We start from the raw sequence: 16,221 nt of genomic DNA on the forward strand, positions 1-16,221 counted from the left end.
TTGAAGAAGAATACTGAATTTAAATCCCACAATCCCTTAACAGGTTCTGTGTTTACAGTACATTGAAGAAGAAACATAAACTCTAATTTCCCAGTGATAAAATCTCAAATGAAGTACAGATTGAAAGGTAACACAAAGACTGAAATTCCTCTCTCTCTCTATATATATATATATGTGTGTGTGTGTGTGTGTGTGTGTGTGTGTGCATACATACACATGCACACACACACACACACACACACACACACACACACATACACATATATAGTGAAACTTCGAAGGCCAAGCAGCTGTGAACCTAGTTAAATGCACACACAACAGTGCTCAAGGACCTGGGTTCAAGACCCTGGTACCCACCTGCAGAGGAAAAGCTTCATGAGTGGTGAAGCAGTGCTGCAGGTGTCTCTCTGTCTCACTCTCCTTCTCAATTTCCCTCTGACTCTATCCAATAATAAACCATAAAAAGAGATTTAAAAATTGAGAAAATGTGAAACATCTTCCTATTTCTATACAGGAAAGAGGTTGCTAGGGAGATGATCAAACTATTGTTTTCCTTTACTGGGGGGATTAATGGTTTACAGTTCACAGTAACATACAGTAATTGGTACATGTGTAACATTTCTCAGTTTTCCACATCACACTCTAACCACCACCACCACCCCCACCTAGGCCCTCCTCCAACCAAAATGTTCCAGGAACTGAACATTTCCCCCCACTCCAGAGTTCTTTACTTTGGCAGCATACTAACTCCAGGATGAACAAACTATTGATCCATGCCCCCCACCTTGTGTATTTACTAGGGAGTTGTCTCTCTAGGTGAAAAAATTTGAACCAGTGAGGGATGGGGGGCAGTGGGGGGGGAGGGTGGAATAGACACTATATTACAGTTCACCTTCCTCCTCCAGTGAGGTGGGTTCTGGGGTTAAAACTGGTTGCACACTAACTACTTTTCTGGTCCTTCATTCACTTTACTCTTCTTATTTTATTATTTATTTATTTATTTTACTTATTCTAGGTTATGGTGGTATGGGGGGATCAAACCTGGGATCCCAGAGTCTCAAGCATTAGAATCAGTTTGCATTAACTATTATGCTGTCTCTTCTATCCCTTCATTCACTTTAGTAAAGACACGTCAATGGAGCTGGGCAGTGGTGCACCTGGTTAAGGACACATAGTACTAAGTATTAGGACCCGTGCAAAGATCCCAATTCAAGCCACTGGCACCTGTGGGGGAGGTGCTTCACGAGTGGTGAAGCAGGTCTTCAGGTGTCCATCATTTTTTCTATCTCCCCTCCCTTCTTAATTTCTTTCTGTCCTGTCTAATAAAATGGAAAAAATGGACGCCAGGAGCATTGGATTTGTAGTGATGACACCAGGCCCCAGTGATAACCCTGGAGACAAGAAAAAAAAGATATTTCAAAACACCAGTTTCAAAAAACGAATTTTCAAAGAAACCAAAAGCTCACGATAAACAGTGAGACTGAAATTTATAGACATTTAAAGAATAATGATTCTTGGGGATAGTTTAGGTAGTAGAGGAAGGAGATAATTTAGGTAGTAGAGGAAACACTTTGCTATGATTAGGGGCCTGGGTTCAAGTCCCAACCCCTACACAGGAGCTCCTGCGTGGGGAAGCTTCATGAGCAACGGAACAGTGTTGTGGAGTCTCTCCATCTCTCTCCCTCTCTCTCTCTCTCTCTCTCTCTCTCTCTCTCTCAGCCAAAAGATCTGCTGGGGGAAGTGGAATTCTGCACATACAGAACCTGGACACAAAGCCTGACAACAAAACAAAAACAAACAAGAAAGCCACACAGGAGTAGTTGATTTAAGACAGGAAATGAAATACTTCTACACTAATAACAGAAGCATAGTCTCTGAGCAACCACTAAGTAGGTAGATAATAAAGACAGATAGATAAAGGCCCCTGAGAAGCAACTTTACCAGTAATGAAAAGATTAAATAGTACAGATTAAATAGTACAGATTAAATAGTACTTTATCTTAGTAGCAAAGCTATATAAGAATATGAAGTTCTTAAGAGTTTGAAGAGATACTTATATACAGTACAGTTTCTGCTGTAAATTAAGACAAATAACTGTTCTTAAAATAAAGTTACAGGACTGGGGGAAGTAGAGGCTCTATAGTGGAGATGTGAGGTTCCTGCTGTCTTAGGGTTCAAAAAGACAATCGATAGTTAATGTTATCATCACATTATTTGGTAATTGGGTTAACTTTGAAAAGTCCTTTTGTTAGGGTTTGCTGTACAGTATCCAGTATCTTGTATATAGCTGTGCTATTGGATGCTTCTAATCTACTTGGTCTAGGCTTTTGAGAGAGTCCGCATATCAAATACACAGCCTATATATTAAAAAGATTCAGTTTGTGTTTTGAGAAACTTTGAGACGTACAACTGATTTTCCCCCTCTCATATAAATCAACTACTGATTTATATGTCTACATTTTGCTAGGAGTGTACATAAACACCATTCCCACCACCAAAAGACTGTGACCCATCCCTCCCACCCTCTCCCACCCCCCACTGTCCCAGGAAGCTGCATGTCTACCCCTCACCACAGGGTTTTTACTTTGGTGCCCTACTTACACCTTACTAGGGAAAGAGAGAGGCAGACTGGGAGTATGGACCGACCAGTCAACGCCCATGTTCAGCGGGGAAGCAATTACAGAAGCCAGACCTTCTACCTTCTGCAACCCTCAATGACCCTGGGTCCATGCTCCGAGAGGGCTGGAGAATGGGAAAGCTATCATGGGAGGGGGTGGGTTAAGGAGATTGGGTGGTGGGAATTGTGTGGAGTTATACCCCTCCTACCTTATGTTTTTGTTCATTAATCCTTTCTTAAATAAAAAATTAAAAAAAAATAGTACCAGTATGAACACAGATGTGCATTAAAAAATAAATAAATAAAATAAAGTTACAAAGCAAAATAGTCATAGACTTCCAATTAAAATCCCTTAGATACAATCAATATATAAAATAGTTTTATAGCATCTGTCTTTTGCTCTAGGGTCCTCTCCTGGTGATTACAGAAATAAATTTGACTGTAATCCCAGCCAGAAAAGGAAAAGCAGGGCAGTCAGAGAGGGAATCTGTCATTTACATGTTTATATTTTATGGTTAAAAGTGAAAAAGCGGGGGTCAGGTGGTGGCACACCTGGTTGAGCACACACATTATAGTGCTCAAAGACCTGAATTTAAGCCCCTGCCCCCCCCCCCCACCTGCAGGCGGGGAAGAAACTTCATGAGCTGTGAAGCAGGGGTGCAGGTATCTTTCTGTCTCTTTCTAACTCTTCCCCCAGGATCATCATGGGGTGCAGAAGGTGGAATGTCTGACTTCTGTAATTTCTTCCCCATTGGACATGGGCATTGGCGGCTGGATTCGTACTCCCAGCCTGTTTCTATCGTTCCCTAGTGGGGTAGGGCTTCCTTTTTTTATTTTAACAATCACTTTCTTGGGGAAGTGGCAACTTGCAGGACAGCTGTCATCAGAGTGTGTTTTTTTCAAATTCACTTCAGGATTGTCTATACAGTGCTCCCATAACCAGCCAATGTCTTTCAGCACCACTGTGCACTTTGAGAGGGGGCAAACTCCAGAGTCATTTTTACGAAACAGGGAAATATGAGTCAGTCATTGTATCAAGCGTAACCTGAATAAGGGAAGGAAACGATAAACAAGCATAGTTAGACCTCAAATGATCTCTATTCCTTACCTACCAGTTAAGTACACATTTATATAAACAGAAATGACCTATAATGACTGGGGAAATAGTTCAACTGTCATAAGACTCAAAGCATAAGACTCAAATGCCAAAGGTTCGTGGTTTGATTCCTGGTTCTACCTGCACCACCACACATACATATGAAAATTCCTTTTGTGTATAAAATATGAGAGGGCCTTTCACATGAGACATATGATATTTATTTCACAAATAAGCTAAATCTTGAGACTGGGTGGTGGTGCAGCTGGTTGAGCACATATTACAATGAACAAGGACCTGGGTTTGAGCCCCTGGGCTCCACTTGCAGGGGCAAAGCTTTGCAAGTGATGAAGCAGTATTACAGTTGTATCTGTCTCTCTCCCTCTCTACCACCAGATTTCTGGCTGTCTCTATCTAGTAAAGAAGTAAATATAAAAGCTGGTTCAGTTTAGCAAGGCAATTCTGTTTATACCCATATTCAGCTCAGGGTAATTAAAGGTAGAAGAGCTGTTTAGGACTAATTTATTCTTTCCTGCTCAGGTCCTGTGAATTGTACTTTGGGCAATTACAGTAAGACTGACCAGCAAGATAAGGGGCTGAGAGGAATCAAATCAGAGGCCAACATCCTGGCAACATCCTTTATTCCAGCCACCAACTTCTTGGACCTCTTCTGGGTGGTGTTGGTGGTGACATTTTGGTTCTGCCAGTTTTGCCATAAGCTCTTATCGGGCAGGCAATCGTAATGATTGGATGGTCCCTCAGGGGTATGGTTCTCTCATCTGTCACTAATGACAACTAGATGCATCTCTGTGTCCCTGACAGAAGAAGTCCTGGCCTTCTCCTTCTGTGATGTTCAGATGACAGGCTGTACCAATGGGGCATAGAACAGTGACAGGCTGAGTGCTTTGGGGGGTTAGATTCCCCATCCCTATGAAGCACAGATGGGTTATGCTGGGGAAAAGCTCAGCTGTTAGAGCATCAGTCTTGACTGACTGAGATGCCTGGTTAGAACTGAGAAACTCCAGATCATGGGGCCAGGTAGTGGCACACCTGCTTAAGTACACACATTACAGTGCACAAGGACCCAGGTTCAAACCCCTCGTCCCCACCTTCCAGGTGGACACTTCAGGAGTGGTGAAGCAGGGCTACAGGTGTCTCTGTTGCTCTCCCTCTCAATCCTGCCCCCTCCATTTCTCTCTATCTCTATCTAATAATAAATAAATAATTTTTTAACATTAAACAAGAGAGAGCAAGAAATTCCAGATCAAATCATTGTCCATTTCAAGTAAAAGACTCCTTAGACTGGGAAAACACAGCCCTTGTTTTCATTCCTAGGAGGGATCCAGTTCAAACAAAAACAAGAGTCACCTTCAGCTCCTAGAAGCAGCTTGCAAAGCTTAAAAGTCAGCGCAACCTGAGGACAGGACTCACTAAGAAATAAAAGGAACCAAAATAAGGAGAATTGTGAATCACTCTAAAATGTACATGAAGCTTTATACTTGTTTCTGATGCACACACTATTTTCAAATACAAGGGAAGTGGCAAAATGAAACAACAAAACATTTTAAAATCTTCTATTTTTTTGTTTAGTAAAAACAGCTGCAATTTATCAACAGGTCTTTTAAACATGGCCATATTTTTCTTGCACTATCACCATTAAAAAAATAGCTGTTTCTTTTAATGAACCAGAGAAGAGAATGTGAAAGAAAGAGATGGTGGCACATATGGTGCCAGGAATTGAACCTGGGGTCACAGGCATGTAAACTGGTACTCCGTCACTGAGCTATTTCTTAGCTCTCACCAATACTATTCTGAGAAACAAACTTTTCTTCCATCTCACATGGAATAGCAATTCTAAGGTTTAAGAATTTCTAGGCCATGTTTTCTCTTATTTTCTTTAATCTCTATCTCTATTAAAGTTAATAAAATCACTGAGAAACATTCCACTCTGAAATTCTCTAACTGTCCTTAATTTTCCTTTGGCTTTTCAGAAGGACTTGCAAGTCCAGGGCCCCAAGTTCAAGTCTCAACATTACATGTGGCAAAACAGGGGGCCAGGTGGTAGCGTACCCGGTTGAGAGTACATGTTACAACACACGAAGACATAGGTTCAAGCCCCCAGTCCCCAAATGTAGAGGGAAAGCTCTGTGAGTAGTGAAGCAGTGTTGAAAGTGTCTCTCTGTCTCTCTCCCTGTGACTCCCTTCCCTCTAGATTTCTGTCTGTCTCTATCCAATAAAAATAATAAAAAACTTTTTCATAAAAGGTTGCATATGTTAAAACAATACTTTAGTCTCCTCTCACTTATAATAAATATATATTTTATTTAGAGAACCACTTGTAAAACAGTAATCACCCAATTAAAATAAATAAATAAATAAATAAATAAAACCACCCAAGTATACACACACACTCACACAGAGTTTTTCTGACCAAAAAGTAAAGGAAAACAACACTTTTATATTATTTATTTGCCACTGGGGGTTGGTACCTGCCCATCTCCATTATTCCCAATGACCATTTATTTTTATTTTTCTCTTTTCTTTTTTCTGATACAGACAGAAAGAAATTGTGAGAACAGAGACATCTGCAGCACTGCTCCACTGCTTATGAATCTTCCTCCCTGCAAATGGGGGCTGGGAGCTTCATCCTGGGTTTCTGCACACTACCATGTATGCCACTGCCCAGCCCTAAAGTAATATGCTTTTAAATCATTCCTGTTCTTACTGTATACTATAGCAGCATTCAAAGACTGTGGTCCTTTCCTCAAGGGCCTGTGTGTAAACTACTAATATTCAGAATGCATGCTGACTCTTAATACTTGTTCAGTAAAATTTTGTTGTCAGAGCTGGGCTGTAGGTAGTGCACCCAGTTAAGCTCATATAGTACTATATGCAAGGACTTACTCAAGGACATGGGTTCAAGCACCTGGCTCCTCACCTGCACCTGGGATGCTTCAAGCAGCAAAACAGGTCTACAGGTGTCTCTCTTGCTCGTTCCCTCTCCATCTCTCCCTCCTCTCTCAATTTCTCTCTGTCCTGTTCAATAAAATGGAAAAAAAATGGCCACCAGGAGGAGTGGATACATAGTGCCAGAAGTGAGCCCCAGCAATAAACTTGGAGGGGGAAAAATTGCTGAGTCAAGGAACAAAAAGGAAAACAAAACAAAACAAACCGCAGTGCTGCTCTTTCTTTACATTTGCCATCTACTTCTTGAGGGGCTTCCTTCAAACTAATCCACCAAGTTAAAGTATCGTATTTATTTTGCCAAAGTACTGTTCAGCTTTGGCTTATAGTGGTGCTGGGCACTGAACCTGGAAGTTTGGAATCTCAGGCATAAAAGAAGTTTGTTGTGGGAACCTCTGTTCTATTCATTTAAACTCATCTATCCAACTTTTAAATGTGTTGAAATTCAGGTTCTATAAAGAAAAGTGTGTTCCAATAAATCTAATCACACTCGTATCCACCTGTTATGGGATGACCTTGAAGAAACACAGCTTGATTATAAGAAACTTATAATTTTGTGTAGATAAGGAAGTTGAAGTTGAAAAGATTCTAGTAGGTGTGGCAAAAGGTTGACACAGTAGGGCAGGGCCCAGCAACTGACCAGGACCAGCAGGGTCTGCAGGGGTAGAGGCAGGACAAGGAGGCTACAAAGCCAAGAGGCAGGACATCAGGAGGGAGAGAGTGTCCTCAGCATTGTCCCCAGGATCGAAGCAGCACGGATGGTGGTGAGAAAGATGTTCTGTCCACTCTCTCTGGAGCATGAAGCAGAGTGCAGGAGGGATGGGTGGCAGATGCCAGGAGGAAGGGCAGGAGGTGAATGTAGAACAAAAGCAGCAGCAAGGTCAAGAAGAGGCTCTGGTGCCAAGAAACCTGACCTTTATCAGCCAGCACAGAGCAGAGGAAGGGGGCCGAGCTAGGAGAACAGGATACTTAGTAGAGGAGACTGAGCCCCTGGAGCTGCTGGGTTCATGGCACAGCAAATACCACTGGTGTGGTGAAATCCTTTAGGAATATATATATTCCTAAAGTAACAGAGAGGCAGATAAGCAAAAGCGGGAGAGGGGTGGTGAGCACAGCACCAAAGCTTTTTTCAATGCAGTAAATGCAACAGGAACTGGGCTCAAACCTGGGTCACATGCGTAGCAAAGCAACACACTATGCAAGTGATCTATTCTGCCCACCCTAGGAGGTTGTATGTCCAGCTTATGCTAGATTATCCATCTTGCTTCAGCATGGAGGTAGCATGATACAAAAGGTCTGGTCTTTCCTTGATTTTTTACAATAGACCTGCACATTTAAAAATATGGTAACTAATATATGCAGGGGAAAGAAAGCTAAAGTAATCTCGAGAGGCATTTCAAGTTTCAAAACATTCCATCAGCCATCAAGCAAAATAAATAAATAAATAAATCCCATGTTAGGCACCATCAACTAATCCAAAACAATTTCTATTTCTTCCCTTGCTACAGGGTAGCTTTCTTTAGTTTCTTCCTACTGTACAAATTTGGTAATGTTTTCCCATTTTATTTGTTTTTTTTTCCTTCCCCAGCCCTTGGCCCATCTGTTTTTCACCTGAAATCCTTACAGCATTTTTTTAAAAAGGTGTTTGAGAGATAGAACATAAGTGGAAAACATTAAATTACTACACATTTAGAAAAAAATGCTATTATAATTTTTATAAAATTGCTTTATTTGTTCTTTTAATTAGCTGCTTTTTGTCTAAGGGTACTTGACATAAGAAGTCAGGAGGAAACAAAAACATTAAAAATAATATAAGAAGAAAATGTTTAAGAAAGGAAGAAAAAAAGAGAGGTAAAAAGAAATGGAGGAAAGAAGGCAGGCAGGCAGTATATTAGATAAAATCTGAGGTTTCAATCTTGAAACAATTAATCAACCTTACCCAAAGGCAGAAACAAAGAAGACTCTATTGGTAAACTGAGTCAGTCAGGTTGATAGCAGTGAGAATCGCCTGTTTCAGGTGGAGCAGGGCTGCATTTCCAAAAGTAAACACCTTATCGTCAAAGTCACTAACAAACTAACACTCAGGATAAAAAAAAAGTTCAAAGAAAGAAAAATGCCTGATTCAAAGCAAAAACAAAACAAAACCAAAGTGCTAAATGAATGGTAAAATAAAGTTTAAATTTAGATGTCAGATAAGCCTTAAATTTCTGAATCAGGAGATTTGATTTTAAAAGATTTTGCTTTGTTTAAACAGTAGGTGCATTTGACCACAAAGATGCTCTGTGATTATGGGCCTTGTTTTCAGAGACTGCCTTCTGGTCTCGCCCTATCTGAGCTGCTGGCTGTTTGGGCTATGAATAAGCCCACCTTTATGCCTGGCTTCCTGCCTTAGCCCTAGCACAGAATCCTGTCAACGTCTCAATCCACTGCTGTTTGAGTGTCACACATCTATAAAGACCACTCTGTTTATAGTTAGGTGGTAGAGAAAACCCAGTGGAGTTAGAAGCACAGTCTCTAAGCTAATCTAAAACAAAACAAAACAGAACAACAAAAAGTGGTAAGCATACTAGTGTTGGTAGTTCCACAACTGAAAAACCAACAACAGCAGGAAAAGCCACACTGTACCCACAGAGAGCCCCAACTCCTCCCTGCCAGGGAAGTCCTGGTTACTTTCCCAGCCCTGTGCACCAGACAGAAAACATGCAGGAACATATATTTCCTCAATGTTCCTAAGCAGAAAAAAGCAGAAAAACAGTTTCGACCCCCTTTAAAGGATTGCTCTTCAAGGAGAAACTAGGATATTCCAGATTGTGGTAGTAAGTGAACACTCTCCAGTACTCGGAACACACAGAGAGGTGCGTAAATGTGGATGAAAAGAGAGCCTAAGTGTGAGTGATGTTAACTTGGTCACATTCTGTAAGAAAACAAGTCCTTTAAACCAGCTGAGGAGCTCTCCTCACTGCTCACTGCTCGAGCCTTGAGCTCCTTGGATGGAGTCTCCACTCCATGACCCTCTGTGCCCCAAACAGTCCCTAGTTCACCTTAATACACTTTGCCCATTGACACAAATAAATGCTCATGTCCACAGTTCCCACATGTTGACACCTACTCCATCATCTCACTTTCCCCCTATTTCCTCTCTAGACCAGAAGTGTAGATGCACTCGTGTACTCGGTTGCTTTAGACATCACTACAAAGACAAGGAGGCATGCACCAACCCAAAGACTTGCAACCAGACAGAATAACATAAACACAACTTATCACCCAGGACCCAGGAGGAAAGTGGCCTTGGAACACCTTCCCCAGCAAGCCAGGAGTGCATAGGGCAACCCTTCAGTGAGCTGCCACTCAGAACTTCCTGTCCTGCAGGGAGCCCCTCCTCCTCCTCCACATGTCCTGCCCTGGGAGACAGGTTTATGAATCCTGGGACAGAGAGCCACCAGCTTGTTACTCACCTCCTCTCTTGCAGCAAGCTGGCCCCTTCAGCTTGTTCTTTCCTCCCTTGTCATAGCTCCTTTGGCAAAGCTCCAATAGAAGCTGCAAACCTGGCGGTGAGAAGGGAGACTTTTCAGAAAGGCGTTGGGGGGGGGGTGGAGGCCCCCTCCCCTGCAGCCTGTCTGTCCAGGCCGTGCAGGCTATGGGTCCCCTACATCGTGGTCTATAAATACTGCTGGCCACTTGCTTGGTGCCTTCCCGCCTGTGCAGGGCTGTGTCACTGAACACCGCAGGCAGGAACTGCGGAGAAGTTCTCAGCTGCTCAGGCGGAGCTGGGGGTTGGCTGTCTCCCTGCAGCCCAGGCTCGCTGGAAATACCATTCTGCTGCCAGCTTCGCAGATGCCGGGGGCCTTCCTGAGGCCCGGCAGGCACAGAGGGCGATTATGAGGCTGGCCTGCAGAAACTCAGCTTTCCTGAGCAGGTGGAGGGGAGAGGAGGGGGCTGGAGGACCAGAAGGGAAACAGTGCTTTTGTTTGGGTAGCAAGCCCTACCTCAGTGTCATTCGATCTGGCCTTGCAAAACCGCATTACTGCACACAAGGAAAGTATCAAAGATTCTAGCAAGCTTTCATTAGATAGTACTTTTCTTTATATTATTAATATATATTAATTTCAGCTAGGGCTATTATCAGAATTCACTGCCTCTACAATGACTCTACCTTTCTTGGTGACCATTCCTCCTCCCCATCCCTTTATTTTTCTGATAGAAACAGAGGGAAAGACAGAGAGAACCTGCAACACTACTTCGCTGCTCATGAAGATTCCCTTCTGCAGGTGGGGACTGGGTCTTGAACCCAGATCTTTGCACATGCTAATGTGTGTACTCTACGGGATGTGCCAGCAGCCAGTCCCTACATGACCTTTCTTACTAATCAGATCCACTGGATAATTAGCAACAAAGAAATGCTGCATAGAAGTAAAGGTCCCTTCCAAAGGGATAAGAATACAGTGAGGCATGCTAATCTTCACATGAACGAATCACTGAACTCCACGTAATCAGGACTGGTCAATAATGGACTAAAGGGGCGGGAACTACAAAGACTTTCTATGAAACTCAGGTTTCCAGAACCTAGCTCAGACATCCCTGTCCTGAGGTGGTGGATGCTGGAGTTGGGCTCCACTAGTCTTGATCCTTTATTTATGCTTGGTGTCTATTCCTAAATGGTTCTCTGGTCCCCACACCATGCTGGGGGCTGAGTCTCCCTCCCTGGCCAGCCTACTCCATGTCTCATGTGGCTGAACCCCAACACCCCTGCCTTCCTCCCATCCACCCTGTGGCCACATGGCTCCACCTGCAGCCCCTGCACTGAGCACTCCTCACTTTTCAATCATGGTGGCTCAAATTAAATGTTACTTTTTGTTCCACTAAAGAGAAAACTGAAGCCTTGAATGTGGATGATATGAACAAGGCCAACATTATCCAACATCAACATTTACAGAGGTCACATTGGAAAGGGTTAGAAAACAAATCAAGTCCATATTTTATTTTTTTAAAAAAGACTGACTGTGTGTGTGTGTGTGTGTGTGTGTGTGTGTGTGTGTGTGTGTGTGTGTGTTGACAGAGAGCCATAGGTGGTACAGGGAGTCAAACCTGGAACCTCACTCATTTAAGCTTTGTACTGAACCACTGAGACTCCTCTCAGGCCACAAGTTCCCACATTCTCTTCTTGCCAAGAACAGTCACTCGTTTTCTTTATTGAAATGCTTTCTTGATTAAATCCAGGGTGAAGGACACTTTAAAGATAAGCTGGACACTTGCTCTCTTGGCATAAGAGAAGGCTGTCAGACAACCAAGCCAGCTAGCCTGCCAGGCTCCCAGGGAGACAGTGGCAGAGGAGAAGCAAGGGTCCTTCTCTTGTTGCTCACAATATGATGAGAAAACTGGCTCTCAAATTCACCTTTAGGCTTAGCATGTGAGATTCATATGACATGACACTGAAAACTTATCAAGGAATCAGGAATATGACTATCAGAGAAACACCTAGCAGAAAAAAAGAAAATAAGACTTATAAAGTTGTATCACCCCCCCAAAAATTTTTATGTTCATTAACAATCTGTCTCTAAGGCTTTGTGAGAACTACAGTGGTTATGGTTGGGAGGGGTGTACAGAACTTTGGTGGTGGGTGCAAGGTGGAACCTGTAATATTACAATCTTGTAAACTAATTTTTTTTAAGATGAAGAAATATTTTTACTTCAAACATCCTGACGTGTTTGTAGAAACTGTGTATTTCAGGGCCAGGTGGTGGCGCACCTGGTTGAGTGCATATGCTACAATGCATAAGGAACCAGGTTCAAGTTCCCAGCCCCCACCTGCAGGAGGAAAGCTTCACAAGTGGTAGAGCAGGGCTACAGGTGTCTATCTGTCTCTCTCCCTCTGACAGCCTAGTGTGAGAAGAAACAACATCTACAAGACAATCAATAGAGTGCATAAATACTGTGGGGAGGACTAGATCAGGGCAGCCAGGAAGCTCAGAAGATAAGCCCTGGGGGAACTGACATTGGGTAGATATATGATAGATAATTATTTTTTAAAAATTTTATTTATTTATCCCCTTTTGTTGCCCTTGTTGTTTTATTGTTGTAGTTATTATTGTTGTTGTCGTTGTTAGATAGGACAGAGAGAAATGGAGAGAGGAGGGGAAGACAGAGAGGAGGAGAGAAAGATAGGCACCTGCAGACCTGCTTCACCACCTGTGAAGCAACTCCCCTGCAGGTGGGGAGCCGGGGTTCGAACCGGGATCCTTATGCCGGTCCTTGTGCTTTGCGCCACCTGCGCTTAACCCGCTGCGCTACAGCCCGACTCCCATGATAGATAATTCTACCATCAGGATTTCTGCATCTTTTAGAATGAGGAGAGAGTAGAGAGAAAAGAAGGGACAGAGATTGACCTTGACAGAGACAGTGACAGAAAAAAGCCAAACACACACACATGTAACACCAAAGACTTGCTGAAGCTTAGAAAGTGAGGCAGGAAATGGCTCTACCATATTTTAAGAACTGCAAAAAGAAAGGTGATGAAGGGTTTTATGTACCAGTTTCAAAACAACAACAACAAAAAGGAATGACCTTGGTCTCATACAGTAAGCTAGCAGATGTCAGTGATTTTTGCTCCCAGACCTTAGAAACCCCTAAGAGAAGTTTGAAAACCCAAATAGGAACTCACACATTACCAAGTTCTCAAAATCGACAGTTTTTCATGTGTGGGAAATGATTGAAAAAAGCTTGATGTTCACTGTGTTGGAAATACTGACTTTTTCAATTGAATCTGGTCAACTGTGCAAAAAATATTTAAAACTTATAGAAGTGAAATGATTACCATGTACACAACATATGTACAGACTCATCAGCTCAAATTTTTGAATAATGGTTTTATTTGTTTGGCCTTCCACCTACTTCCTCATATAATTTGTATGTAAAAGATTTCTATCCTCCTACTCCACTTTTCTCCTCCCTCCTCCTCTTTTAACTTTACCAGAGCACATGCCAACTCTGATTTATGGTCCTGCTGGGGATTAAATCTGGGTCCTCAGAGATGAAAATCTCTTTGCATAATCATTATGTTATCTCCCCAGTCCCTAAACTAGGGTTTCTGGTTCTTCCCTCCACCCCTTCCTTCTTTCATTCACTTCTTTCCTCATCTCTTTCATTTATTTTTTAACTCATTTATTATCTTTATTTATTTATTATGGATAGACAGAAATCAAGAGTACAGGGGGGAGATAGAGAGGGAGAGAGACACCTGCAGCACTATTTCACCACTCGCAAAGTTTTCCCCCTTCAGGTGGGTACCGGGGGCTTAAACCCAGGTCCCTGCACATTATAACATGCACTCAACCAGGTGCGCCACCACCCCTGGTCCCTTTTACCAATTTTCTATGATCTCATGTCACTTGGTTCTATAGTAAGATTTGGGATGAATGAAGGCCTATCTGTGTTTTATAAAGAAAGAGAAAGCTTTGTTGTAAATAAAGCACTACTTTTAGCCAGGATAAAAAGTTACAGAGAAGTTGTGAATATAAACACTGACTCCATTAGAACAACCCATTCACTGGTTAAGTGAAACAAGCCAGTCTACAAATGTGATTTTCTGCCTGATTCCAAGGATATGACCTCTTACAAAAGGCCAGACCGCAGAAACTAAAAAGACTCCTGGCTGTAAGGTACTGGAGGAGTCAGGGACAGAGAACAGCAGGTGCAGCTCAAGGGAACAGAATCTGAGGCCAATGAAACTAGGACTGCCATGGCAGAAAGATGCCCTTACATGCCTGGCAAAGACCCCATAACTGAGCACCATGGAATGCGCTGAAAGAACCCAAGGACTTTAGGTCTCTTCCCAAGTCGTCCTGAAGCTTGGGTCTTAAGAGAACAACGGTGTTTGCTGAGCAGTCACCATCAAATGGGGGCTTTAAAAATGTTGCCTCCAAAATAGACTCCTGTGTGGGCCTCCATAGGACCTTGCCCTCAACTTGGGATATGGAGGTCTGGTGGTGAGAATTGTGCGAAGTTGTACCCCTCTTATCCTATGGTTTTGTTAATGTTTCCTTTTCATAAATAAATAATTAAAAAATATACATTGCCTCTTAACACTCAACCCTGTGAGAAAGGATACACCTTTGCTTTTTGTTAAGATTCAGACAAGGAGGCTTAGAGCCAGAACGTGGCTTCTTTGAAGTCATATAACTAATTAATAGTAGATGTGCAATTTGGCCTGAATCCGTCTGACAGGACATGAAGACCACACACGGTCTGAATTATTCACTGTGATGAGATGTAGCAGCTGCTCTGCTGGGGTGGCTGTGGGAGGGGGAGAAGTAGCCAGGCTGGGCCAGCCCAGCCCCCCTGGGTGAGGAAGGCAGGCAAGCCCCCCTGCATCCACACTCCTCCCAAGGAACTGCAAGAAGTATGTTGAGGATTAAAGGCAAGGAAAAGAAGAGACCAACCCATCAACCCATGGCATTCACAGAAGAAAACTACAATAATATGAATTCTGAAAGGCATTTTTCTAACAACTTATTATGCTTTAGCATCTTTTCAGCTTGCTTATTGGTTATCTGGTTATACCTCTTCCCTTCCAATAAATATGATTTAAAAAGCTGAGCTATGCTATATTCTTACTTTTAGGTTCCTGATTACTAAACAATTTTTTTCTGTTTTGTCTCTTACTGCTTTTCAGCCACCAAGTTGCAGATGCTACCATGATGCCATCCTGACCTCCCTGGGCAGATGACCTCAACAATGTGTCCTGGAACCTCACCTCTCTAGAGCCCTACCCCACTAGGGAAAGATAGAAACAGGGTGGGGTTATGGATCAACCTGCCAATGTCCATGTTCAGTAGAGAAAGATTACAGAAGCCAGAAATTCCATCTTGTGCACCCCATAAAGATCTTTGGTACCTACTCCCAGAGGGATAAAGAATAGGGAAGTGGGGTCAGGTGGTGGTACACCTGGTTGAAAGCATATGTTGCAATGCTCAAGGACCTGGGTTTGAGACCCCCATCCCCACCTGCAAGGGAAAAGCTTTGCAAATGGTGAAGCAGTGCTGTAGGTGTCTCTCTGTATACCCCTTCCTCTTGACTTCTGGCTATATCTATTCAATAAATAAAGAAAGAAATTTTAAATAAAAAAAAGGGGGGGAGCTTCCAGGGGAGGCGGTGGGACATGGAACTCTGGTGTTGGGAAATGTATGGAATTGTACCCCTGTTACCCCACATTCTTGTTAATCATTATTAAATCACTAATAAAAACATAAACAAGTAAATAAGCTGAAGGCTAAAAGAAGACAGCCTATGGTTAAGAGTTTTGCAGAGTTGGTTGTACCTGACATAGGCGTGGCCATTTGTTAGTGAAACAAAGTCATGGAGAGGTGAAAAATCAAAGAGTATAAATATTTGATCTCATGGTATTTTCTTTCAGTTTTTAAAGTGACTTCTTTTGGGTTTATGGAGCGCTCTGGTGGATTTTCAATAAGGAAAAGAAAAAAACTAATTTTAATTATCTTTATTTATTTATTGGATAAGAAAAATTTAAAAGCGTGTTTACAGGGGGCAG

The 16,221-nt window shown here is 42.5% G+C and overlaps 1 protein-coding gene across 3 annotated transcripts in view; it reads right to left on the reverse strand.

Moving 5' to 3' along the window:
* BMPR1B (bone morphogenetic protein receptor type 1B) overlaps positions 1–16,221 on the reverse strand; it is a 248,716-nt gene that overhangs the window by 182,924 nt on the left and 49,571 nt on the right. The window contains exon 2 of one of the 3 annotated variants that reach the window (XM_060187723.1): positions 10,133–10,222. The exons of 1 other annotated variant lie outside the window; for it this stretch is intronic. The gene's annotated coding sequence lies outside the window, so the exon portion shown is untranslated. Of the gene's footprint in view, positions 1–10,132; positions 10,387–16,221 lie in introns of those variants that run through there. One more of the 3 variants, XM_060187728.1, reaches the window with a different exon arrangement.

This window comes from Erinaceus europaeus, chromosome 3, assembly GCF_950295315.1.
Source record: "Erinaceus europaeus chromosome 3, mEriEur2.1, whole genome shotgun sequence".
Taxonomy (NCBI): domain Eukaryota; kingdom Metazoa; phylum Chordata; class Mammalia; order Eulipotyphla; family Erinaceidae; genus Erinaceus; species Erinaceus europaeus.